This window comes from Sus scrofa, chromosome 5 (assembly GCF_054392235.1).
Source record: "Sus scrofa isolate SSC_HxYL_T2T_F1_AM1 chromosome 5, Sscrofa_HxYL_maternal_Yorkshire_Landrace_v2.0, whole genome shotgun sequence".
Lineage (NCBI taxonomy): Eukaryota > Metazoa > Chordata > Mammalia > Artiodactyla > Suidae > Sus > Sus scrofa.
Window position 1 is genome coordinate 75,418,100 of NC_139387.1, and position 27,877 is coordinate 75,445,976.

Below are 27,877 nucleotides of genomic sequence, written 5' to 3' on the forward strand. Positions count from 1 at the left end.
ACACTTTAGGCATAATTCTCTATCCTCTATCCTATTGAGAGAATGATGATTCTTAGTGGATCTTGGAATTGCACTTCCCTGGAGACCAACCCACATGGGTCTACCAAGTGTGGGAGCAACAGCTATTCTCTTCTTTCCACTTAGAGCAGTGAATTGAAATCCCTATGTGGTTTTGAAACATAGATTTGAAAAGTTTGACATACATAAAATACCTAGGAGTAAACTTAACCAAGGAGATGAAAGACTTATACTCTGAAAACTTTAAAACATTGCTGAAGGAAAGTGAAGATAATATAAAGAAATGGAAAGATATTCCGTGCTCATGGATTGGGGAAGAATTAATATTGTTGAAATGTCCATACTACCCAAAGCAATCTACAGATTTAATGCAATCTCTATCAAAATACCCAGGACATTTCTCACAGAACTAGGACAAATAATCCAAAAATTAATATGAAACCACAAAAGACTACAAATTGGCCAAAGCAGTCTTTAGAAAAAAGAAGAAAGCTGGAGGTATCATGACCCCTGAATTCAGATTATACTACAAAGTGACAGTAATAAAAACAGCATGGTACTGGCTCAGACACATGGATCAGTGGAGCAGAATGGAGAGCCCAGAAATAAACCCACACATTTATGATCAATTAATCTATAACAAAGTAGGCAAGAATATACAATGGAGAAATGACAGTCTCTTCACTAAGTAGTGCTTTTGAAAATGGGATGACTATATGTAAAACAATGAAATTAGAACAATCTATAATACCATGCAGAAAAATAAACTCAAAATGGGTTAAAGACTTAACTGAGACCAGAAACCATAAAACTCCTAGATGAAAAGTTAGGCAGAACATTCTGACATTTGTAGCAACATTTTTTTACAGATCTGTCTCCTAAGGTAAAAGGAATAAAAGCAAAAATAAACAAATGGAACTAAGTTAAACTTACAAGCCTTTGCACAGCAAAGGAAACTATTGAAAAAATGAGAAGACAACCTACTGAGTGGGAGAAAATACCTGCAAATTACATGACCAAGTAGGGGTTAATATAAAAAATACATAAACAGCTAATACACCTTGATATCAACAGCAGACAACCCAACTGAAAAATGGGCAGAAGACCTCAATAGACATTTTTTCCAAAGAATACTTATAGATGCCTAACGGCACTTGACAAGATGCTTAACATCAGTGATCATTAGAGAAATGCAAATCAAAACTCCAATGAGATAGCACCTCACATCTGTCAGAATGTGGCAGATGTGTGCTATTGTTAAAATGTCTACAAATAACAAATGTATACAAGGATGTAGAGAAAAGGAAAGCATTGTACACTGTTGGTGGGAGTATAAATTAATGCAGCCATTATGGAAAACAGTATGGAGGTTCCTCAGAAACTAAAAATAGAACTACTATATGACCCAGCAGTTCCACTCCTGGGCATATATCCTAAAAAAAATGAAACCCAGAAATCTTTCAGAATGTATCTGAAAAGATATGTGTACCTTAGTGTTCATAACAGCATTATATAAAACAGCCAAGGTATAGAAGCAACCGAAGTGTCTATCAACAGACAAATGGATAAGGAAGATACGATTGATTCTTTTTCTTTGTCTCTCATTGGAATTTCCTCAACCATTATAAAGAATGAAATTCCACCATTTGCAGCAACATGAATGGACCCAGAAAGTATTAAACTTAGTGAAGTAAGACAGAGAAATGTTTTATCACTTATATATGGAATCTAAAAACAAATGAACATATATAACAAAACAGAAACAGACTCAAAAATACAGAGAACAAAGTTGTGGTTACCAGTGGGGAGAGGGGAGGTGGTTAGGGACAAAATAAGAGTAGGGGATTAAGAGATACAAACTACTATGTGTAAAATAGATAGGCTACAAGGATTTATTGTATAACACAGGGAACTATAGCCATTATTTTGTAATACATTTAAATGGAATACAATGTATAAAAATTCTGAATCACTATACTGTATACCTGAAACTATCAATAATGTTGTAACTCAACTATAGTTCAATTTTTAAAAGTTTGGCATACAAATATAAGGTAATAATATATAAAACCTCAGTCCAAAACTATACAGTTAACCTAAGCATAATTATACACAAAATACTATGAATGATATATTTTGGGTTTTGATACAGTAAACTTTTGATACTTTTTCACTGCAAAGCTGACCAAGGGCATAGACTTTCTTCTGCTGTGTTCTGGACTTCTCTCCATTTGTTGAACAGTTTTCTGCTAATCATCTCTCCTGGGTTGGGGATGTCTCAGTTCTACAACTTCACTCAGAATTTGCTTCATTCCATTGTCAATTTGTAAGGAGTTTACTCCCCCCAAGTAGTTCTGCATGATATCTGCATCTAATTATTTATGGCAAATAGTAAGAGTGTACTTCCTGGAATGAAAAAGCCTGAATCTGGATTCTGACTGCCACTTATTAGCTCTGTGACTTCAGCAAGTTCTTCCTTGTGCCTTAGTTTCCTCATTTGTGAAATGATAGTAATAATCATTCCTGCTTCATAGCATTTTCATGACAATAAAATAAATTATTAATGTGTGGAATTGAGAACAGTGCCTGGCACAGGAAACACGTAGTAGTGAGTATTATCTGCTTGCTGTATGTATTTCCTGTGATGATTTGTGGGAAAACAGAAAATTAAGCAAAATGTAAAAACAGGCAGAGTTCCCGTCATGGCTCAGCAGAAACAAATCTGACAAGTATCCATGATGACCCAGGTTCAATCCCTGGCCTCACTCAATGGGTTAAGGATCCGGCATTGCTGTGATCTGTGGTGTAGGTAGCAGAGGTGGCATGGATCTGCATTGCTGTGGCTGTGGTGTGGGCCAGTGGCTACAGCACCAATTCTACCCCTAGCCTGGGAGCCTTCATAGGCTGCAGGTGCAGCCCTGAAAAGACAACAACAACAACAAAAATCCAAATACACTTAAAAGACTCGTTTTCCATTTTCAGTAAAATTTTTTATCAAACTGCAAATTTGACTATTCTGCAAATTGGTCAGTTTCAGAAGCTCTTGTTTCTTTGAGAGACTAGGGCTGTTTGATTAAAGCATTCCAGCAGTAAATTACTAGAGAAATCCAAAACTCAGTGGATTAGATTATATACTCTTGAGATGCCTTTTGACTAGAGAAAGACCTGACCTCTCACACACATAAATTTTCATATTCTTCCTAAGAAGAGTCCGGTGATATAATCTTTAATTCTGGCATTTAAACAATCTTTGTCTTTTAATTTAAGAGAAAAAAAATAGAGTATGTTTAGAATTAAGAAAGCTATAGAAAATATTTACTGGGAAAAGTTCAGGCTATATGAAGTTAGTGTAGTTAGGTTAGTCAATCTGTTATACTCTGATTAAAACTAGACTGTTTTTTAAATCATTTTATCTCCTGATATTATATAGAATTTCATGTTAAAATTTATTGTGTAATTGCTGACATTAAAAAAATAAAATCCCATTTGGAGATTTATGACAGTCTTCCAGATTAACCACAAAATTGATAATAGTTGTGCAAATTATATCCCAGTAACAAATTGAAATGCCATTTAAGTTACAAAAGAATTAGAACATATATACATTTTGCAAAGCCACACTTATTTATACGTCTATCAAATGCCTATATATGAATCATTGGACATATGAAAAAGGACTTTTAGTGGAGTCGGAAGCATTTTTCACAGTGGCCTAAAATACTGAGGTTTAAATATTTTGTAGAAAGTCACAGAAATTATTATGAAAGTTGCCTACATTTGAGTTGAAAAAGAAGTAAAATTGTACTGTATAGTATAGCATTAAATATGTAGCACTGGTGGGATTGGTCCTAATTAAAATTAGAAAGCAAAATTTCTTTTTTTTACTTTATAATGATTTTTATTTTTTCGATTATAGCTGGCGTACAGTGTTCTGTCCATTTTCTATTGTACAGCAAGGTGACCCAGTCACACATACATGTATACATTCTTTTTTCTCACATTATCATGCTCCATCATAAGTCACTAGATATAGTTCCCAGTGCTATACAGCTGGCTCTCATTGCTTATCCATTCCAAAGCAATAGTCTGTATCTATTAGCCCCAAATCCCCAATCCATCCCACTCCCTCCCCCTCCCCCTTGGCAACCACAAGTCTGTTCTCCATGTCGTCCATGATTTCTTTTCTGTGGAAAAGTTCATTTGTGCCCTATATTAGATTCCAGATATAAGTAAAATCATATGGTATTTGTCTTTGTTCTGACTTACTTCACTCAGCATGAGAGTCTCTAGTTCCATCCATGTTGCTGCAAATGGCATTATTTTGTTCTTTTTTATGGCCGAGTAATATTCCATTGTATATATATACCACATCTTCCTAATCCAATCATCAATCATGGACATTTAGTTTGTTTCCATGTCTTGACTATTGTGAATAGTGCTGCAATGAACATGCAGGTGCACGTGTCTTTTTCAAGGGAAGTTTTGTCCAGATATATGCCCAGGAGTGGGATTGCTGGGTCATATGGTAGTTCTATGTATAGTTTTCTAAGATACCTCCGTACTGTTCTCCATAGTGATTGTACCAGTTTACATCCCCACCAACAGTGCAGGAGGGTTCCCTTTTCTCCACACCCCCTCCAGCATTTGTTATTTGTGGACTTATTAATGATGGCCATTCTGACTGGTGTGAGGTGGACCTCATGGTAGTTTTGATTTGCATTTCTCTAATAATCAGTGATGTTGAGCATTTTTTCATGTGCTTGTTGGCCCCCTGTATATCTTCTTTGGATAAATGTCTATTCAGGTCTTTTGCCCATTTTTCCATTGGGTTGTTTGGTTTTTGGCCGTTGAGTTGTATGTGTTATTTGTATATTTTAGAGATTAAGCCCTTGTCAGTTGCATCATTTGAAACTATTTTCTCCCGTTCTGGAAGTTGTCTTTTTGGTTTTTTATGGTTCCCTTTGCTGTGCCAAAGCTTGTCAGTTTGATTAGGTCCCATTGCTTTATTTTTGCTTTTATTTCAGTTGCTTTGGGAGACTGACCTGAGAACACATTTGTAAGGCTGATGTCAGAGAATGTTTTACCTATGTTCTCTTCCAGGAGTTTGATGGTGTCTTGTCTTAGGTTTGCCTTTAAGCCATTCTGAGTTTATTATTGTGCGTGGTGTGAGGGTGTGTTCCAGCTTCATTGATTTACATGCAGTTGTCCAGTTTTCCCAGTACCACTTGCTGAAGAGACTGTCTTTTTTCCCATTTTTTATTCTTGCCTCCTTTGTCAAAGATTAATTGACTGTAGGTATCTGGGTTTATTCCTGGGTTCTCTATTCTGTTCCATTGGTCTGTATGTCTACTTTGGTACCATTACCACACTGTCTTGAGTTCTGTGACTTAATATTGCCTGAAGTCTGGGAGGGTTATGCCTCCTGCTTGGTTTTTGTTCCTCAGGATTGCTTTGGCGGTTCTGGGTCTTTTGTGGTTCCGTCTAAGTTTTTGGATCGTTTGTTCTGGTTTTGTGAAAAACGTCATGGGTAATTTGATAGGGATTGCACTGAACCTGTAGATTGCTTTGGGTAGTATGGCCATTTTTACAATATTAATTTTTCCAACTCAGGAGCATGGAATGTCCTTCCATTTATTTGAATCCTCTTTAATTTCCTTGATTAATGTTTTATATTTCTCAGCATAGAAGTCTTTCACCTCCTTGGTCAGATTTATTCCCAGGTATTTGACTTTTTGGGGTATAATTTTAAAAGATACTGTATTTTTGTACCTTTTCTGATACTTCATTGTTAGTTACAGAAATGCAACTGATTTCTGCATGTGAATCTGTTTTTAATCATTTATTTATATATATTTTTTTTTCTGCTGTACAGAATGGTGACCCAGTTATATATATATGTATACATTCTTTTTTCTCACATTATGTGTTCCATCTAGACAGAGTTCCCAGTGCTACACAGCAAGATCCCATTGCTAATCCATCCCGAAGGCAACATTCTGCATCTGTTTACCCCAAGCTCCTAGTCCCTCCCAGTCCGTCCCTTTCCACCTTGGCAACCACAAGTCTGTTCTCCAAGTCCATGATTTTCTTTTCTGTGGAAAGGTTCATTTGTGCCATATATTAGATTCCAAATATAAGTGATATCATATGGTATTTGTCTTTGTCTTTCTGACTTACTTCACTCAGCATGAGAGTCTCTAGTTCCATCCATGTTGCTGCAAATGGCATTATTTTGTTCTTTTTTATGGCTGAGTAGTATTCCACTGTATATGTATGCCACATCTTCGTAATCCAATCATCTGTTAGTGGACATTTGGGTTAATTCCATGTCTTGACTATTGTGAATAGTGCTGCAGTGAACATGCAGGTGCATGTGTCTTTTTCAAGGGAAGTTTTGTCCAGATATATGCCCAGGAGTGGGATTGCTGGGTCATATGGTAGTTCTATGTATAGTTTTCTAAGATACCTCCGTACTGTTCTCCATAGTGATTGTACCAGCTTACATTCCCGCCAACAGTGCAGGAGGGTTCCCTTTTCTCTACACCCCCTCCAGCACTTGTTATTTGTGGACTTATTAATGATGGCCATTCTGACTGGTGTGAGGTGGTATCTCGTGGTAGTTTTGATTTGCATTTCTCTAATAATCAGTGATGTTAAGCAGTATATCCTGTTACTTTGCTGAATTTGTTGATGAGTTCAAGTAGTTTTTGGGTTGAGTCTGTAGGGTTTTCTATATACAGTATCATGCCATCTGCTTACAGTGACAATTTTACCTCTTCTCTTCCAGTTTGGATACCTTTTATTTCTTTTGTTTGTCTGATTGCTGTGGCTAGGACTTCCAACACTATGCTGAATAACAGTGGTGAGAGTGGGCATCCTTGTCTTGTTCCAGATTTTAGTGGGAAGGCTTTCAGCTTTTCTCCATTGAGTGTTGTATTTGCTGTGGGTTTGTCTTAAATGGCTTTTATTATGTGAAGGTATGTTCCCTCTATACCCACTTTGGTAAGAGTTTTGATCATGAATGGATGCTGGACTTTGTCAGATGCTTTTTCTGCATCTATTGAGATGATCATGTGATTTCTAGAAAAGTTTCTGTTTAAAGAACCTCTGTCAACTGTCTTTTGACCTGAGGACGACCTTCCTAGCCTTGGTTAACTCTTTAATTCTGCCCGTTCTTTTTCTGATAGCCAGCTCTCTTATGCTACCTACTTCACAGAGTGTGTGATAGTAAAAGTTCCTAACATCTTTCCTCCTTTTTGGGACTGAGTTTAATTGAGGCTCTGAGTTACTGTAGGATAGTGTGGAGATGGGTTTATTAAATATAGTAATACAGTAATTATCAGGGTTCCTTACTTCTCCATATTCCTAAGTGTTGACCATGATCCTCAGCCTCTCACAAGATGAGGAATGAGTATTTCAGATATTTTTCTCCAGTTGTTTTGTTTTCTTGTGACCTGGATTGGAATCTATTACAAATAACCCTAAATATTCCTTGCCTTCCTCCTATGTTAATCCTAAATCCATTCCACCTTTTAGCCATTTAGGGTCGTCTGTAACTTCCAAACAGAAGAAACTACTTTTTTGGAAAAAATCAGGCTTGAATTCCTCTTGTGGCTCAGCTGGTTAAGAACCTGTCTAGTATCCAGGAGGATGCAGGTTCAATCCCTGGCCTCACTCAGTGGGTTAGGGATCTGGCATTGTCATGACCTGCAGTGCAGTTTGCAGATGCTGCTCAGATCTGGCGTTACTGTGGCTGTGGGGTAGGCTGGCAGCTGCAGCTCCAATTTAACCCCTAGCCTGAGAATGTCCATTTACCACATGTGCAGCCCTAAAAAGACGCAAAAAATGCTATAAAATTTGGTTGTGATGATTGTTGTACAACTGTAAATGTAATTGAGTGATAAAAAATACATATAATAAAATTATAAATAATTTTTTAAAGGTAAAAAAAATCATGCTTCCTAATCATTTTTCATATAACAAGTCTTAAATGGCTGTGGTAATCTTTAAGTATCAAGTAAAGAAGTGAGCTTTTCAGTTAACAGCTCCCAGATCCCTCTCTTTTCTGCTTTTATAATTCTTTCTCTTCCCCTGTCAGTATACGGTTTGTGTGCGAGAATGTCCTCACTTGTGCAGGGTTGAAGTTAAGAATATAAGTCAGGAGTTCCCGTCGTGGCGCAGTGGTTAGCGAATCCGACTAGGAACCATGAGGTTGTGGGTTCGGTCCCTGCCCTTACTCAGTGGGTTAACGATCCGACGTTGCCGTGAGCTGCGGTGAAGGTTGCAGACGCGGCTCGGATCCCGCGTTGCTGTGGCTCTGGCGTAGGCCAGTGGCTACAGCTCCGATTCAACCCCTAGCCTGGGAACCTCCATATGCCGTGGGAGCGGCCCAGGAAACAACTGTAGGCCAGTGGCTACAGCTCCGATTCAACCCCTAGCCTGGGAACCTCCATATGCCGTGGGAGTGGCCCAGGAAATAGCAACAACAACAACAACAAAAGACAAAAAGACAAAAAAGACAAAAAAAAAAAAAAAAGAATATAAGTCATCCTCTTTCTTCCAAAGCAGAAAAGAGTGGAATTGTTGACCTACTTCTTATGTTTTCATATTTTCCTTTACTGGAGGTGTAGAATCAAATCTAATCCCTCTTTTAAAAATTTTATTTATTTATTTATTTATTTTTTGTTTTTTTATGGCCTTACCCACAGCACATGGAGGTTCCCAGGCCAGGGATTGAATCAGAGCTGTAGCCACTGGCCTACACCACAGCCACAGCAACTCGCCTGATCTGAGCCGTGTCTGCAGTCTATACCACAGCTCACAGTAATGCCGAATCTGTAACCCACTGAGCGAGGCCAGGGATCGAACCTGCATCCTCATGGATGCTATTTAGATTTGTTTCCACTGAGCCATGATGGGAACTCCCTAATCCCTCTTTTTAATACAAATGAAACAGTTAAAGGATTAATTATTGCAGATAGGTAACCTAATGCCTTAGCTTAATTGCAATACTCATTTTAAGAAAATTTTTTACATAATATACCAGTATGAGAGATTTTTTTTCCTCTTGGGATCTTTTTTAAAAAAATCTCCTTTCAGGGTCTTCCTTTTCATTGCCCCTCAGAGTATCATGTAAGTATTTACTCACTCTATAAATGGGTAAATCTTACCTCAAGCTTTGCATGTAGAAATAGTAATCCATTTATTTAGTCATAAGCTTTTCCTATCTGAAGCTTTGGAGTAAGATAGTATTATAAGATGGTCTTTGTAGCAAAGAATGTGTTTACATTTTGAGCCAGTTTGCTTACCTATAAACTGGGGTAATAATTCTTAGACCTACCTCATGAGGTGGTTGTGAAGATTAAATAAGATAAAGTAATAACAGCACTATGAAATTGGGTCAAGCTGAGTATTTTGCAAAGCATGATATTTACAGCTGAAAATCCAATTTGCACTTAACTTTTCAGGTTGACAGTTTTCTTGTTCTGAAATGAAAGAGTTTCCTAAATCTCTAAGATTCCTGTGGTTTTAAAAATCATATGGTTCTTTGACTAGGTAACCTTCTGACCTCCCATGATTTTGTAGTTGTAAATGCTCTGAGTAGATCAGGGAAGTAAATATAAACAGTATACTATGCAGAAGTTTGGGATCAGAGTCCATCATCCTTGGCCGAGGACCAGGCTTCACATTCACAAGATGAGACTACACAAGGCATACCAGAGATATGCTGCTCTGGGGGTGCAGATGGAATGGGGATACCAGAGGCAGAGCAGCAGTGCTGGGGAATTCTGAGTTCCAACCCAGTCAGAGTGGCAAAATTCTTGTTAGAACTCCAGACATCTTGCTGAGATAATAGAAAGTCTAGGTTTTAGGAGTAGGGATGATGACCCACAATAAAGCTTACGGTAGAGGTGGTGTGACAAAACTGAATGTCCCAAGAAAGTCCACTGGGACGATAGAATTTGGAGGATGAGTCCCATCAGGATAAAGAAGTCTGGAAATACCCTGTACTTTCAGCAGATCAGCCCAACAAAGGATAAATCCAAGTCCCCACAAGTTCAAGGAGATCAGCTATAATTGAATTATCTACTAGGATAAAAATCATACTTTTCAGAAGAAAATAACAGAATCCAGGGTCTTTATAGTGTCTCATCTACAGTATCCTGTGTTCTATGGAAAAATATTGCTAGACATTCAAAGAACAATAACATATGACCCATAGTGAACAAAAGCATACAGTAGGAATTAATTGCTGGAAACAAAATATAAAGAGAAAAAAGGATCGGGGGAAAGAAGTATGTAAAGAAAAACTATGAAAGCTGAATCCTTATCACAAGCATTGGAGATCAGAGTAAACTGGAACTTCTCTTAAAGTACTAAAAGATGGAATTCTCATCATGGCGCAGTGGAAACAAATCCGTCTAGGAACAGTGAGGTTGTGGATTCTGTCCCTGGCCTTGCTCAGTGAGTTAAGGATCTAGTGTTGTTGTGAGCTGTGGTGTGGATCGCAGATGAGGCTCGGATCTGGCATTGCTGTGGCTGTGGTGTAGGCCAGCAGCTGTAGCTCCACTTTGACCCCTAGCCTGGGAACCTCCATATGCTGCAGGTACGGCCCTAAAAAGCAAAAAATAAAAAAATAAATAATAAATTTAAAAAGTACTAAAAGAAAAATGCCAGCTGAGAATTCTATGGCCAAATAAAAACACTCTTAAACAAACTAGGGTTATTACTCAGCCCTAAAAAGAATGAAATAATGCCATTTGCAACAACATGGATTGATCTAGAGATTTTTCATACTAAGTGAAGTGAGTCAGACAAAGACAAATATCATATGATATCACTTCTTTGTGGAATCCAAAAAAGTGATACAAATGAACTTATAAAACAGAAACAGACTCACAGAGTTTGAAAATAAATTTAGGGTTACCACAGGGGAGAGATGGATTGGGGGTTTGGGATTGGCATATGCACACTATTGTGTATGGAATGGATGGTCAGCAGCCCTATAGCACGGGAAACTCTACCCAGTATTCTGTGATAACCTATATGGGGAAAGAATCTGAAAAAGAATGGATATATAGATATGTAAAACTGAATCATTTTGCTGTACAGCAGAAATTAATACAACATTGTATATCAACTATACTTCAATAAAATTTCTAAAAATGGGGGAAAAAGGATTGAATGCAGACATTTTCAGATAAATATGAAAAGAAATCAACTCTAAAAAGCACATTCTATAGGAAATGCTAACGGGTGTTCTTCGAGCTGTAAGGAAATGAAACCAGATGGGAGCATGAATTTCCAAGAGGGAATGAAGAACACCAGACATGGTAAATAAGTTGATATATATGTAGACAACTGACCGTTAAAAGCAAAAATAATAACATTGTGAGGCAGAGCTTATATATAAAAAGTAAAAGATACGACAACAGTAGCAGAAAAGATTAGAGGAGGTAGAATTATATGGTTGTCAGGTTGTTACCTTTATGAAGTAGAAAATACGAGGTATCAGTTTTGAAGTTTTGTAATTCCTAATCTAGATAGGCTTTGATCAGTTAAAGGTGCATATGGTTAACTATAGAGAAACTACCAAAAGCAAAATTACAAACAAAATACACTAAAAATTACTTCATTTACTGAGAAGAAAAAGGATAGCAAAGGAACAACAGAGGAGTGAAGCATGGAAGGGTAGATGGATGATAGATATAAATTAAACATATCAGTAGTTACGTCAAAATCAAATAGACTAAACACTCCAGTTAGTAGATGGAGATTATTAGAATTTTAAAAAGAAGCAATGCTGTCTACAAGACATATAGTGTAATGAACACAAGTAGGTTGAAGTTACAAAATGGACAAAAAGGAGTTCCCTGGTAGCCTAGCAGTAAAGGATAGAGCATTGTCACTGCTGTGGCTCAGATTTAATCCTAGGTCCAGGAATTTCTGCATGCTGCAGGCGCAACCACGAAGAAAGAATGAACAAAGATAGTTTCTGCAGGGAGTTCCTGTTGTGGCACAGCAGAAACGAATCTGACTGGGAACCGTGAGGTTGCTTGTTCAATCCCTGGCCTCTCTCAGTGGGCTGAGGATCTGGCGTTGCCCTGAGCTGTGGTGTAGGTCGCAGACGCAGCTTGGATTCCGCGTTACTGTGGCTGTGATGTAGGCCGGCAGCTGTAGCTCCAGTTCACCCCTAGCCTGGGAACTTACATATGCCGCGGGTGCAGCCATAAACAGCAAAAAAAAAAAAAAAAAAAAAAAGATCTTGCAAACAGTCATCATAAATCTGGTATGGCTGCATTAATATCAGATTAAGGAGACTTCCAAAGGGTATTCCTGGAGATAAAAAAGGACATATCATAATGATAAAGTGAAAAATTAACCAGAAAGCACAGCAGTCCTTCATACGCATGCACCTAATAATACAGCTTCAAAATTCATGAAGAGCCCACTGATAAAACTCAAGGGAATCCAGACAAATCCATAGTCATCAGTCATCACTGGAGATTATAACCATGTTTCTCAGAAATTGATAGAATAAGTGAACCAAAAACAAGCAGTAAAAATATAGACACTCTGAAGATTGTCAACTTGACCTACTTAATATTTATGGAGTAGTAACCCCAAAAACTAAAAAAATCCTTTTTTTTTTTCCAAATATGTATGGAATGTTCACCAATGAGGACCATATGCTGGGCCATGAACATAAGTCTTAATAAATTTCAGAAGGCTGAAGTATATCAGAATTGTTCTCCAACCAGTGGGATTAAGTTAGAAGATAATAATAAGATTTTTTAAAAATCCCCAGTGTGTTTGGAAATTAAATAATACAATTCTAAAAACCATGGCTCAGAGGAGTCATAAAGAATATGAGAAGTCATTCTGAACTGAATGAAAATTCAAATGTGAAATTTTGTGTTATGCACCTCAAGTAATGCTTAGAGTGAAGTTTATACCGTTGAATACTTACATTACACAATAAGAAAGTTTAAGTTTAGTGACCTGAGTTTCCATACTAAGAAAATAGAAAAAGCAAAGTAAATGAAAGTAAATGGAATGAAGAAAATAATAAAAATAAGAGTAGAAATAAAGGAAATAGAAAACTGACAACACAGAAAATTTTCAAAGTCAACCATAATTCTTCAAAGAATTAATGGAATTGGTAGGCCCCTTGCAAGACTGAAAGGAAAAAAATGAACTTCTGAATTGCTGTTATTCGTAATGAAAAAAGGCAAGAGTAGATATCACTTCAGGTTCTAATGGCATTTAAAAAGAGGATATTGGAGTTCTCGCTGTGTTGCAGTAGGTTAATAATTTGACTGCAGCAGCTCAGGTCCCTGCAGAGGTGCAGGTTCGATCCCCAGCCCAGCCAGTGGGTTAAAGGACCTGGCATTACTACAGCTACAGTGTAGGTTGTAGCTGCACCTGTGGCTCGTTTTCAGTCCCTGGCCTGGGGGCATCCATATGCTGCAAGTGAGGCCCTAAAAATTTTTAAAAAGAGATTATTTTCAGCAACTTTATGCCAGTAAATTTAATAACTTAGATATAATAGACAATTTCCTTGAAAAATATGGTTTATCAAAGTTGGCTCAAAAGGAATAGAAAGTTGTTCAGGCCTGTATCTATTAAAGGAATTGAACTTGTAATCAAAAGTATTTCCATAAAGAGAAGTGGCTCAACAGAAATGAACTCAAGTAGTATCCATGAGGATGTGGGTTGATCCTGGGCCTTGCTCAGTGGATTAAGGATCCAGTGTTGCTGCAAGCTGTGGTATAGGTTGCAGACATGGCTTGGATCTGGCATTGCTGTGGCTGTGGTGTAGGCTGGCAGCTGCAGCTACAGTTTGACTCCTGGCCCAGGAACTTCCATATGTTGCATGTGTGGCCCTAAAACAATCCTTTAAAGAAAACTCCAGGCCCAGGTTAGTTTGGTGATGAATTCTATTGATCATACCAATCTTACTGAGACTCTTTCAGAAAATAGAGAAGGAAATACTTCCTAATTCATCTTATGAAACTGGAATTACCATTACACTTAAGCCCAGAAAAGACATCATATATATACAGGGAAAGCTTCAGAGCAACCTCCCTTAGGAACACTGAGGTAAAGTACCTTTAAAAAGTCTTAGCAAATTGAATATAATGTAAATAAGAAAGCTAATATGTCACAGCCAAGTTAGGTTTATTTCTGGAATTCACAGGTTTTTCAATATTCAAAAATGAGTTAGCTAAATTCAACTACATTAACAATAATGTAGTTATAATTATCTCAGACATTCAGAAAACACTTAACATGCATTCATGATAATAACTCTTGGATGACTAGGAATAGAAGGCAATTTCTTCAGTTCAATGAAGAGCATCTACAAAAAATTTACAGCTAACATCATACCAAGTGATGTAACTTGAAACATTCCTCATGAGATGCAAAGGATATGAAGACATCTACTTCAGTCCCTTGTTCATTATTATGTTGGAGATCCTAATTGTGCAGTATATCAAGAAATTAAAATTCATAAGTTCCCATTGTGGCTCAGCAGTAAGGAGCCCAGCTAGGATCCATGAGGACGCAGCCTTGCTCAGTAGGCTAAGGATCTGGTGTTGCCATGAGCTGTGGTATAGGTCGCAGACGCAGCCCGGATCTGGTGTTGCTGTGGCTATGGTGTAGGCTGGTAGCTGTAGCTCCTGTTAGACCCCTAGCCTTGGAACTTCCATATGCCACAGGTGCAGCCCTAAAAAAAAAAAAAAAGAAAGAAGAAAGAATTAAAATTCAAAGGAAGTGGTAGAGTTTTCTTTATTTGTAGACAATATGATTGAGCAGGGCAATACAGAAACATCAGTTATTTTTCCATGTGTTAACAACAAGCAAATGGAAGCTGAAATTTTAGAAAATATTTACAGTGACATCAAAATGCATAAAGTACTTTAGAATAAATTTAGCAAAACTTGTACAAGATCTTTACACAGAAAATCACAAAATACCTCTGAACATAAAAAATAAAATAGTCACTAAGACAATGTGTTTTTCCTAACATTGTGGAGTTCAGAGACTTACATGCACACGATTTCTGTAAGTGAATATAAACATAAACAGCTGTATGAGAGAGGGGCATCATTTGACAAAACATCCTGAAGGAGATGATTTTGGCTTTAGGGCCACACCTGCGGCTCATGGAAGTTCCCAGGCTAAGGCTCGAATAGGAGTTGCAGCTGCCCACCTATGCCACAGCAACCCAGAATTTGAGCTGCAGCTGTGACCTACATCACAGCTCACAGCAGCACCACTGAGTGTATCCTTAACCCACTGAGTGAGGCCAGGGATCAAACCTGCATCCTCATGGATACTAGTCAGGTTCATATCCTGCTGAACCACAATGGGAACTCCTGAGATGATGTGTTTTTATATGTGTTAAAGTTTTATTTCCACATGTAAATCTTGAATGTACCTGAAATATCTTGTGGGAGGAAAGTTTTTTATTTTTGTTTTTCTCTTTGAAATGTCAGTTGTGATATCACCTATGTAATGTAAGTTCCCATATGTGCCTAAGTCTATTTCTAGGCTCTGTAGTTTTCCACTCACCTGTTATGGCTGTATAATTGTTTTATATACTGTTCTACTTTTAAGTTCTGGTATATGGCAGAACAGAAATCTCCTCAGCATTCTTCAGTCAGAATCACCTGTAATTTTACTACTCTTTCATAGGAATTTTATAATGACACTGGCTTTTTTTGTTGTTGTTGTTGTTCTCTTGGGGCTTTGATAAGAATTTGCATTGATTTTTATCTAATTTAGGCAAAATTAGATGTTTTTATAATAGGAAGTCTTGCTGTTCACTATACAGCCTATTTATCCATTCATTTCTTTTATGACCTTCACTAGTATTTTGTGCATTTACTCAGAAAAATTCATACACATTTGTATTAGATTTCTAGATACCTAGATAACTCGTTTGCTGTTGTTTTGAATGATATCTTTTTTAGTTATCTAATTTTTTATTCCTGGTGTATAAAGACTATTTAAAAATATTGCTATATTGTATATATACTTTGTTCTCACCTTATTATTTTTGTTAAGAGTAGCCTAACCTGCTGAAAAACTCACCCCAAACTTTCTGTGACTTAACACAGTGAAAGTTTATTTCTCACTGGGTCTAACAGTCCAGTCCTATTTTTTCTGTTTGATGGGTGCTTTTTAAGACTATAGTGTACATGTGCCTTGTTTTATTCATATGCTTTGTGATTTTTATCTTTTTAGCTATATCCAAATTTTGACATGTAGAAATTTCTCCTTAGTTATTATAAAAGTCTTTTGGTTTCCTGAGTTTTTCCTTTTAATTCATATTTTATCCAGGGTATGGTGCTTTAGTTTCATAAAATTAGGGGGGAGTATTCAGTGCTGATTTCATAATGTTATTACACTATCAAAGATTAAAAAAGTATCAAAGGTAAGCAAAGGAAGCATAAATACAGCTATGGTAGAAATGTTTAAAATTATTCATTGATCAGATATCCTGGCATTAGACAGTATGTTGATTTTATCCTCAGGCTGGTATCAGGGTGATGTCACTATTTCCACATATTCCTGGGTCTCTTTCTTAAACATAAAAAAAACTTTCTCAGAAGTTCTTCTCTATTGCCTCCTTCTGTAGTGGACTTCCCTTCATATCCCTTTGGCCAGAAAGAGTCACATGCCAAGTCATTGAGAAGGGGAAACAGGTTCACATTTTTTGTCTTACTCTTATCACTATCTACTTCTGAGGTCTGGAAAGAGGGTCTTTGAGTCGTGCTGAAGAAGGGGTGGATACATGAGAAAAGTTGGAAGGGAGAAGGTGGAAGTAGGGATGCTGGTTAGGCAGTCCAATGCAGTCTTCAAAGTGGCTTCCTAGTTGCCATGTTTCAGTATGGCTTGGACATTACTCAACTTACTGGAAGGGAGAAAGAGGACATTGATTAATCTAGAGAGTCTGAAGCATGGCATTCTGTTAGGAGAGCTTCTCTTACATGTGTTTAAACACTGTTTAACACTGTTCAATTATTCCTCACAGTGTGATGTCTCTTGTGGTACTCTCAACTTTCATGAGGATTTGTTTTTGTGTATAGTTTTTAATCATTGGTAATGAGCTCATCTTTGATGGGGCTACTTTTCCTTACAAGTCTTATTCCTTCAGATCAGCTTTTGTCTATGCAACTTTGAGTTTGTCTGAAACAGTATGTTTCACTATTTCTGGACCAATTTTTATGTACATTTGTGTGCTTGGAATTCCATTTATCTCGCATTTATCAGTGATTTCCTGTGGTGATTCCTTTCACATCCATAGCTCTGGACTCTTCACTACTCCATTGGGCTGGTAGGCAGTTTTTCTGGTCCCCATTTTACAGATAAAGCCAGTCTTTGTGACTTTTTATAGCTTTAACACATTGGTTATTTCCATCTCCTGGTGAGCCTGAATCCTGGAATCTCATCGCTAGTTCTTAGTTATTAAGCCTGTAGCCCAGTTTTTTAGCCCTCGTGAGCCATTTCCGCTTAATCTCTCATGAATGCTTTGAGTTCTGTCTTCATTATTGGCACTTCTGGCTTATTTTAGCTCATGCTTAATACCTCATTGATACTTTCTATTTTATACAGTATTTTCATGAGTTTGGAGCAAGAGGGAAGGGTATGTTTTGTTGGCTTAGTTCATAATATTTATTAGAAGTGTAAGTTTCAATTTAAATCTAATTTATTTTCAGAATATTGGTTTTCTTTCTTAATTTTTTTGTCTTTGTTTTTATATGCATACTTTTCCTTCTTGAAGTCTTCAAAATCCATAATAAGCATTTTGATTGCTACTTTTTAGAACATCTGTTGCAAAAATTTTGCCATTTCTTATGGGATGGGGTAGATTACAACCCTCTTAAAACCAAAATGTTATGTGGAAAGGCAGCAAGAGGCAATGATGAAAGATGTGCTGGCCCTTCTTCATCTGTTTCTGAAATGTTATTTTGTTCTGTTAAGTTTCTGTAAGGTGGAGAGTTAGTTTTGCTTAAAATTTTTCGTCTTTACCCAAACTTTGTATGTCTTATGGAATAGTTTATTTTTCCAATATACTTTAAAGAAAAAAAACCCTTTCTGTTCCCAGCCTGCTCATGATCCCCAGCTCCAGTTGCTTGGCTCAGAGTTCCATTCTGCCTCATGATAAACACCTTCGTATCTCATTATACCCCAAACCCTGGGAGCTCTGGGAGCAGACTTACAGAGGAAACTCACTATGCTATCTCAATGAGCCATGACAAGCATGGGAGAGGAATTTACTGCTGGGAAGTAGACCAGGTGGTATTCAGGGGCTTGTTCCATGTGGTAATTGCTGGGCCCATTAGTATTGAAGTACAAACTGGAGGAGTAAAGCTTTTTGGCTACTCATTTCCTGGAGAGATAAGGCAGTCACACTGTGTGTGTGAATTTCCATTTCTCCATGTTAAGTGGTGCTAGAGGATGTTTCTTTTTATTTCTAGGTCTGATTTTTTTTTGTTGTTGTTTTATTTTTTATTTTATAGGCATGCTGAATGTGACTAAACCCCTCAGTATGAAAATTTTAAGACACCAGGATTAAGTTGTTGTATTATTAAGTAGATCCTCCAGCCCTTCTTGCTGGGGATGAAGCCCTACTGTGATGAAGTAATAAGGTCCAAAGCTGTCAATGATTTCCAGATGTGGAAGAGGGCCTAATCAGAGGATTTCTTTACCAGGACAAATACACATAATGTAGTGGGGCCTGTGCTAATTAAGAGTTTCCTTCTCATTTTATTATTATTCCATCTGCTAGAAAGTATTCAGATAATTGCACAACACACACAAACTTTGTCCATCACATGCAAGTAAGAGAAATACTTTGGCTCAGTTGTTGGGGGACAGTTCATTTGGGAGCAGTGGGCAACTCCCTTCTTCTTCCCAGACACCATCCTGTTAGGGAGGGTGTTTGTCATTTTTTAGAGCTGGGACTGAGTAGAATTTGCACATTGAATTTTATTTTTGAGTTTTTTGTTTGTTTTTCAGGAGGTAAGATTTTTACTCATATTTTTACTGAAATTCCATGCACCACAAACTATGTACCTGGTTCCCACTGAATTCAGTGATTATCTACTAAGTGTTTACTGTGAGTAGTTTTTGTTGCTCTGTATGTAGATACTCTCCTCCAGCTGTCATCTCCTTTTCATTTTCTTCTAGGTATTGAGAGAAGTAAGTTTTTGTTTGGTTTGTTTTTGATTTTCTTTGGCCTTGTCTATGGCTTGTGAAGTTGCTGGGCCAGGGATCAAACCTCTACCACAGCGATGACCCAAGCCACAGCAGTGACAACGCCAGATCCTCAACCCGCTGTACCACAGAGGAACTCTGAGATCAGCAAGTTTTAAGGAAACAGTTGTGACCAGTTTCAGAGCTCTCAGAAAACAGTTTTCCAGTGGTTGAACTTGACAATGGAAAAATAATTCAGTGCAATCTTTTTTTAATGATGAACCCTTCTTTTTTTAATGATGAACCCTTCTTTTTTTAACTCAATGGATTTTATTACATTTATAGTTGTACAGCAGTTATCATGCACGCTGAATTTTGAATGAATTGATTTTTCCCTTTGCAGTTAATCCCAGTGTGACATTAGCGTGAAGGAGTTTCTTTACACAGCAGCTTCTTGTCATCCTACTACTTTCAGCTTTGGGTGCTTCCCAATCACATCTTTGTTTTCACTTTTAAAACAGGAGATCTCAGAGCTATGTTTTGTTTTTATTTCAGACTAATACCAGAGCAGTCTTTTAGTCACCAATCACCGTTTAATTAAGTTGATGATTCCTTTATGCTACCCAAGAGTTTTTATTTAAAATTGAGCATTTTTACTTGCTCTGCAGCTCAGAGGAATCATATCCTCTGTGGTTTTCCTCCTCTATCTCAGCTTTAATCTTAAATAAGAACTGTAAATAGAGGCTTTCAACCTAGAAAGCACTGTGCATTTCATGTACTCGAACTGAACTGTGGGCTGATAAAAAGTTGCAAGTGAAAATACTGTGGTATCTTACTGCTTTCTGTAGTAGATGTGATGCAGTGTGGACAGTGGTAGCTTGGCTCCGTCATAAATCTCATTTGGTTATTGACAGCATGGTTCAGAACATCAGGAGCTCACACTTGTGTGTATGCTCATCGTGCATAAGGAAGACCTTATTTCATTATTTTATTTATTTATTTTCCTTATTAGAGCCACATCTGCAGCATATGGAAGTTCCCAGGCTAGGGGTTGAACTGGAGTTGTCACCACTGGCCTACGCCACAGCCACAGCAATGCGGGATCCAAGCCATGTCTGCGACCTGTACCCCAGCTCACGGCGACACTGGATCCCCGACCCACTGAGCAAGGCCAGGGATCAAAGGCCACATCCTCATGCATACTAGTTGGATTTGTTTCTGCTGAGCCACGACGGGAACTCCCTATTTCATTATTTTAAAATAGCAGAGATCCTGCTGTGTAGCACTGGGAACTATATCTAATCACTTATAATGGAGCATGATAATGTGAGAAAAAAGAATCTATACATGTATGTGTAACGGGGTCACCATGCTGTACAGTAGAAAATTGACAGGACACTATAAACAAGCTATAATGAAAAAAATAAAATAAAAAACTTATGGAAAAAAAAATAGCAGTATCACTTGCTGGGTAGGGCAGAGTCCTAGGCTCTGACAGGACAGGGGTAAGATGAGAGGTGAATGACTGCTGAATGTCGTAATTTTGCAGTTGAGATTCTTACTTGTTTTTTAGCAATAAGTCTCTTGCATGGATAGTTGTGATTACTTCACGGGCAGTTTTCCCCTGGATCCCACAGTATTGCAGCAGATTAGAAGCAGAGAAAAACCTGAGATAAAGAAAAAAGAGCTCATATTCAATTATATTAAATGAGGGATTTTTAATGAAAAACAAAAACTGTTTATATTGTTTCACATGCAAGAAATGGAGGAGTACTTGAAATTTCTTCAAACTTAAATGCTAGACTCTGTCTTATAACTTCTTTAAGGGAAGCATTTATTTATCATAGGGCAGAGGTCCCCAAACTTTCTTGGTTTCAGTGCAGTCAGTAAATTTTTCATGGCCTCTAGGCCAAAATAAACACCTAATAGTTCCTAATAGAATTAGGCTCATGCAGTTTAAATATGGATTTCCTAACAATTTACTAATCACTTCAGAAAAATATTTGAAAGAAAAAATATTTCAGTTTCATTCTTTTTTTTTCTTCTTCTGCTTTTTAGGGCCACATATGCAACATATATGGAGGTTCCCAGGCTAGGGGTTGAGTCAAGCTACAGCTGCCGGCCTACACCACAGCCACAGCAATGCCAGATCCGAGCCACGTCTGTGACCGACACAACAACTCAAGGCAATGCCGGATCCTTAACCCACTGAGCAGAACCAGGGATCAGACCCACATCCTCTTGGATACTAGTCGGGTTCCTTACAGGTGAGCCACAATGGGAACTCCCTTTAGTTTCATTCTTAATCACCACAGTAACTTAGTATTAGAATGTGTACTTGTTGGGACTGCACAGTTTTTGAGATCCTGGGGTCAGATTGGCCACCGGCACCTTCATTTCCTTTGCTGTTGATTTCTGTGTGTTACTGTGCTGGGCTGTTCATCCCAGCACCCACTGGAACTCGGCATCCTGATGTGCGTGTTCATGTGCGCAGTGTTGAAATCGTAAGCTACCTCAAGCTAGTGACTGTATGTTGTCTGACAGATGTCACTGTGTTTCTCCCCCAGATTTAAGCCTTCAGCTCCCCTGAGAGTTCCCGGGCAATTTGGGAACCATGGTAGTTTTGTTAAAAGTAGTATTAGCTAATAAGAGTCAATGGCACCTTGGAGTTCCCATCGTGGCTTAACGAATCCAACTAGGAACCATGAGGTTGTGGGTTCGATCCCTGGCCTTGCTCAGTGGGTTAAGGATCCAGCGTTGCCGTGAGCTGTGGTGTTGGTTGCAGATGTGGCTCGGATCCTGAGTTGCTGTGGCTCTGGAATAGACTGGCGGCTACAGGTCCAATTAGACCCCTAGCCTGGGAACCTCCATATGCCGTGGGAGTGGCCAAAGAAATGGCAACAAGACAAAAAAAAAAAAAAAAAAGAGTCAATGGCACCTTAGTTTAGGAAGAATTGTTGGTATGCTAAACTATAGGGGAAGAAGGTAAAGTGTATACTATGCTGTTACACTGTTACCAGAGAGCCTGTGACTCCTTACCCACCTATGGGGAGATGGTGGGATTGGAAAGAAACAATAGTCTCAGCCTCTAAAAGTGCTACTATGTATAGTAAAAAAAATGAATTTTTTTCTGGATTTTTACTCCTTAGCAGGTAGAGTTTGTATCCCTTGCCAAAGATTTTCTGCATTTACCCTTCCAAATTTGGATTGAACTGAGAAATAAACAGAGGAGTCAGAAAAAGGAAGATAAAAGTATCTTTATACGAATAAAGCTGATTAGAGTACATGACTTTATATTTATAGCCAAGTAGCCTTCCTGATATTTCACTTGTGAATTAGAGCACAGCTGAATAACTGCAAGCATTTTACTCCATGCAGAGAGTAGAACAAGATGCACATTCTGCATAGCAAGTGACTCTGAAGACAGAAGGGCAGAAGGGGCTGAAATGAGCATGTTTATCTCTTTCTCCAAAACTTGCTAGTCAGATAACTGTTAAGGGAGTGAGACTGGGAACAGAGGCATGGTAATATGGAGAATGAGTAATGTTACCCTAAGAGTAGGAACATCTTACAGGGATACAGGAAGCCCATAAACAAGTTCGTGTTTCATCACTTTTAGGAGTTAGGTGTCTTTACTGGTATGAACTTTAAGGATAGACAGATCAGGATTTGAATCCTGTATGTCTCACTTAACTGAGCTCACTTAGGTAACCTTGAATTTCCAGGAGCCTTAAAACAGATACAATTGCATTCCAAGAAAAATGAGCCACTGCTCTCTCTTCCCTGTTCCATTCGTACAATGTTAAATTTATTACTGTTTGCTTTTATCAGACTGCGGTAGAGTTGAGAGACATGAGACCTACCTTGGTTGACCAGTAGTTATTTCTAATAGAATATTTCTATCAGTCTGTCCCTATATTTAATACTAGTTGATAATTTCTGTAAAGTAGCTAGTAGAGTAGTACATAATGGTTACCAGGTTATTAAATTGTGCTAGGTTAGTATGTATACAACCCATCTTTCTCATTATAAAAAGTGGTGAATATCATGGCTTATTTTTTATAAACATATTCATAGTGAAAAAGTTTCCCCAGTAAGTGTTTCAGTTGCCTCCCATTCCCTCAGCTTCTACTCTTTCCCTCTCTCTCTTCTTCCTTCCTGTTATTTGTTTCTTTTTTTTCTGTCTTTTAATGAATGTTTGTAATAATATCTGTTTCAGGTACAGTATTGGACATTAATATAATTTTGAACAAGATGCATTCAGTCTCTTTATCTAATACTCTAGTAACAAGAGGACATGTTAAGCAAATAATTTAGTTACAATTGTAATTTCTAATTAACAAAAAAGTATAGTATTAAAATTTATGATGACGCATCTGAGCTAACCTGAAGTGATCCTCATTATGAGGCAGCATCTGAGACCTGAGGTATGAGAGTGATGTTAGCGAAATTACGGCATAGGGCTTCCTGAATCTTGCCCCTGCCAGAAATATCAGTGTGAACAACTGTCCCCTTATCCAAAAATGTCTTCACAAGAGCCAGGGATTCATGTGAGGATTGCAGCTTCTGCATGAGGCACAGAAATAAAAGCACACTGAGGAGGGTATGAAAGATAGATTTGCACTACTGCCATAACCTTTCCTCCAAGCCCAGGCAACCTGGTGCCAAGACACCCACCCTATAGGAAGAGGACAATGAAGTGACCACCCAACTTTAGCATGGATCCCCCAGAGTTGGTCCACCCCAGCACCAGGCCAACTCCTGCAGCCTTGTATATGCTTGCAAACCCAGGCCTCATTGCCTACTGCTTCCTGCTGCCCTATGCACCTCCTATGGCCCCAAGCTCCAGTGAACTTGGGCTTTCAGCACATCCTAGCATCTGCTTGCTTCTGAAGCCCTGGGTGTTTCTTCTAGTCCCACGCTTACCATCAGCACTATTGATCTTAGCTCCCAGGTGGGCACCTAAATAGTCAGGCTTCTGGCTGGACCTAGCACCAACACTACCACAGACCCATGCTTTCGATCCACCTCAGCACTAGGCCAGCTCCCATGGCTCCACACCCCCAGCTACTGCAGTGCCAGGTTGGTCTCTGTGGATCTAAACTCCACACCAGCTCCTGCAGACAACAGGTTCCCATCTCATTCCAGGACCAAGACAGACTCCTTACTACACCAGCTACACCCCGTCTTCCAGGCCAGTTCCCACAGATCCAGGCTTCCAGGCTGGCCCCTGTAGATCTAATCTACAGACCAGCTCCTGTGGCCCCAGATTTCAGATTGGCTTTTATAAAACCAGGCTCTTGGCCCTCCCCAGTACTGGACTGGCTCCTGCAGACCAAATACCAGATTCACCCTACTGGTCCCTGGTGCCTGGTTGGACCCATTATCCAGGTCTTCCCTTGCAGATGGATGCCCCAGCCCATCAGCATAGACTCAAGCACCAGATTTGTTTGTCCAAGGACTACATCTGCCTTTAGATACCACCAAACCTACCCAGAATCTCGAAATGGGCTGAATGATGAAAGGCTTTGCCTGCCAAAGCCAGTTTGTAAGAATTGGAAAGAAGTGTCTACTTTGCTAAATGCATGACACTAAATCAAGGCCAAAAGGATCATGAATAATCAAGGGAACATGATTCCATCAAAGGAAACTAATACAACAGCTTCAACACCAGACTTGACCAAGCAGAAAAAAAGAATTCATTAACTAGAACACAGGTCATTTGGAATAGTCTAGTCAGAAGAGCAAAAAGAATAAAAAAGGAGTAGAGAAAGCCTACATGAATTATGAGCTAGCATTAAAAGAAACAAGCTGTGCGTTATTGCAGTCCCAGAAGGAGAAGAGAGGGAGAAAGGAGGAGAAGTTTATTTAAAGATATAGTGGCTTAGAACTCCCAGAATCTGAGGAGATGCTTGGATGTCCATGTTCGTGAGTCTAATAGGTCACCACAAAATTTCAACCCCAAATGATCTTCTCCAAGATACCTTATAATGAGACTAAAATTAAAGAGAATTTTAAAACAGTAGAGGAACTATTTCTCACATACAAGGGAACTCTTATAAGGCTGTCAATGGAGTTCTCAGCAGTTACTTTGGAGGCCAGGAGAGAGTGGGATGATGTATTCAAATTGATGAAAAGAAGACTACTGCCAGCCAAGAACACTTTATTTGGCAAAGCTGTCTTTCAGAAATGAAGAGGGTTGGAGTTCCTGTCGTGGTGCAGTGGTTAACGGATCCGACTAGGAACCATGAGGTTGCGGGTTCGGTCCCTGCCCTTGCTCAGTGGGTTAACGATCTGGCGTTGCCGTGAGCTGTGGTGTAGGTCGCAGACGCGGCTTGGATCCCGCGTTGCTGTGGCTCTGGCGTAGGCCGGTGGCTACAACTCTAATTTGACCCCTAGACTGGGAACCTCCATATGCCGCGGGAGTGGCCCAAGAAATAGCAAAAAGACCAAAAAAAAAAAAAAAAAAAAAAAAGAAATGAAGAGGGTTTAAAAACTTTTCCAGGAGTTCCCGTCATGGTGCAGTGGTTAACAAATCCGACTAGGAACCATGAGGTTGCAGGTTCAATCCCTGGCCTTGCTCAGTGGGTTAAGGATCCAGCATTGCCGTGAGCTGTGGTGTAGGTCGCAGACGTTGCTTGGATCCCATGTTGCTGTGGCTCTGGTGTAGGCTGGCGGCTACGGCTCCGATTCAACCTCTAGCCTGGGAAACTCCATATGCCGTGGGAGCAGCCCAAGAAATGACAGAAAGAAAAAAAAAAAAAAAAACTTCCAAAGAAACAAAAGCTGAGGGAATTTATCACCCCAAACCTGCTGTAAATGAAATGCTGAAAGGTCTTCAAGCTGAAACAAAAGGATGCTAATTAATAACATAGAAAATATAAAAGTATAAAGCATACTGGTAAATGTAGTTATATAATCAAATTCAGAACACTCCAGTACCATGATATGGTGGTATGTTAATCACTTAATTCTAGATTAAAGGTTTAAAGGACAAAAGTATTAAAAATAACTATAGCTTTAATAATTTGTTAAATAATATAAAAAGATAAATTATGACCTCAAAAATGTAAAATATGGGGTAGAGTTTTTTTATGCAATTGCGGTTTTTATCAGCTTAAAATAGACTTAGAAGATTTTTGTAAGCCTCATGATAACCACAAAGCAAAAAACCTACAGCAGATACAGAGAAGGTAATCAAAGCATACCACTATGGAAAAATCATCAATTCACAAACACAGCAGAAAAGATAAGAAAGAAACAGTCAGGAAATAAGATGGCACTAGTAATTTGTTACCTATCCATAATATTTTAATGTGAATGGATTGAATTCTCTAATCCAAAGGTGTAGACTGGCTGTATGTATTAAAACATAAGACCTAACTGTATGCTGCTTGCAAGAGACTCACTTCAACTTTAAGGACACATGTAGGCTTAAAGTGAAGATATAGAAAATGACATTCCATGCAAGGGTAAAATATAAGAGAGTAGGTGTAGCTATACTTATGTTAGACAAAGTAGACTTTAAGTCAAAAACTGTAAGATTCAAAGAAGGGATCACTTCATCAAGAAGATAGAACACCAGTAAATATTTGTGTACCCAACATAGTAGCACCTAAATTTTTATAAGGCAGTTATAAAAATTAACAGATCTGAAGAGAAAAATCAATAGCATTACAATAATACATGAAGTTGATGCTTCACTTTTTCTGTGTGTGTCTTTTATCCTTTTAAGGCCTCACCCTGAGCATATGGAGGTTCCCAGGCTAGGGGTCTAATCGGAGCTGTAGCTGCCAGCCTATGCCAGAGCCACAGCAACGCCACATCTGAACTGTGTCTGCGACCTACACCACAGCTCATGGCAACGTTGGATCCTTAACCCACTGAGCAAGGTCAGGGATTGAACCCACAACCTCATGGTTACTAGTCAGATTCATTTCCGCTGCACCACAACAGGAACTCCCTGTTACTTCACTTTTAACAATGGATAAATCATCTGAACAGAAAATCATCAAGGGATAATGAGCCTTATACAACATGTTAGATGAGATGGATCTAACAAATATTTGCAGGACATTCCACCCAGTGGCATGGGTATATACATTCTTCTCATGTGCCAATGCAACATTTTTCAGGTTAGATCATATGTTAGGCCACAAAACAAGTCTTAATAAATTTAAGAAGATTGAAATCACATCAAGCATCTTTCCACCCAAAATGATATGAAACCGGAAAACAACAACAGGAGGAAAACTGGAAAATTCACAAATGTGTGGAAATTAAATGATATACTCCTGAGCAACCAATGGGTCAAAGGAGAAATCAAAAAATATCTTGAAACAAACTGAGGTGGAAACACAACATACCAAAGCACATGGGACTGCAGCAAAAGGAGTTCTAAGAGGGCAGTTTATAGTAATAAAATGCCTCCATTAAGAAAAAAAAAAAAAGATCACAAACAACTTTATACCTTATAAAGTTTATACCTTAAGGAACCAAAAAAAAACCCAACAAACTGTGTCCAAATTTAACAGAAGTAAGGAAATAACAAAGATTAGAGCAGACGTAAATGAAATAAGAGACCAGAAAAACTATTGAAAAGATCAAGATGGATTGAAAAAATTTTAACTAGACTAAGAAAAAAAGACTC

General features: G+C 38.4%; 1 protein-coding gene and 1 long non-coding RNA gene across 30 annotated transcripts in view; one reads left to right on the forward strand and one right to left on the reverse strand.

Annotated features, from left to right (window-relative positions):
- The window catches only part of ERC1 (ELKS/RAB6-interacting/CAST family member 1), a 359,940-nt gene that overhangs the window by 179,795 nt on the left and 152,268 nt on the right, over positions 1-27,877 (forward strand). The window lies entirely within an intron of this gene.
- LOC146403459 (uncharacterized) lies at positions 22,060-27,818 on the reverse strand. The gene is made up of 2 exons (XR_014804011.1): positions 27,081-27,818; positions 22,060-25,521 (listed from the first exon to the last, which is right to left on the reverse strand). It is a non-coding gene; the product is annotated as an uncharacterized LOC146403459 (long non-coding RNA).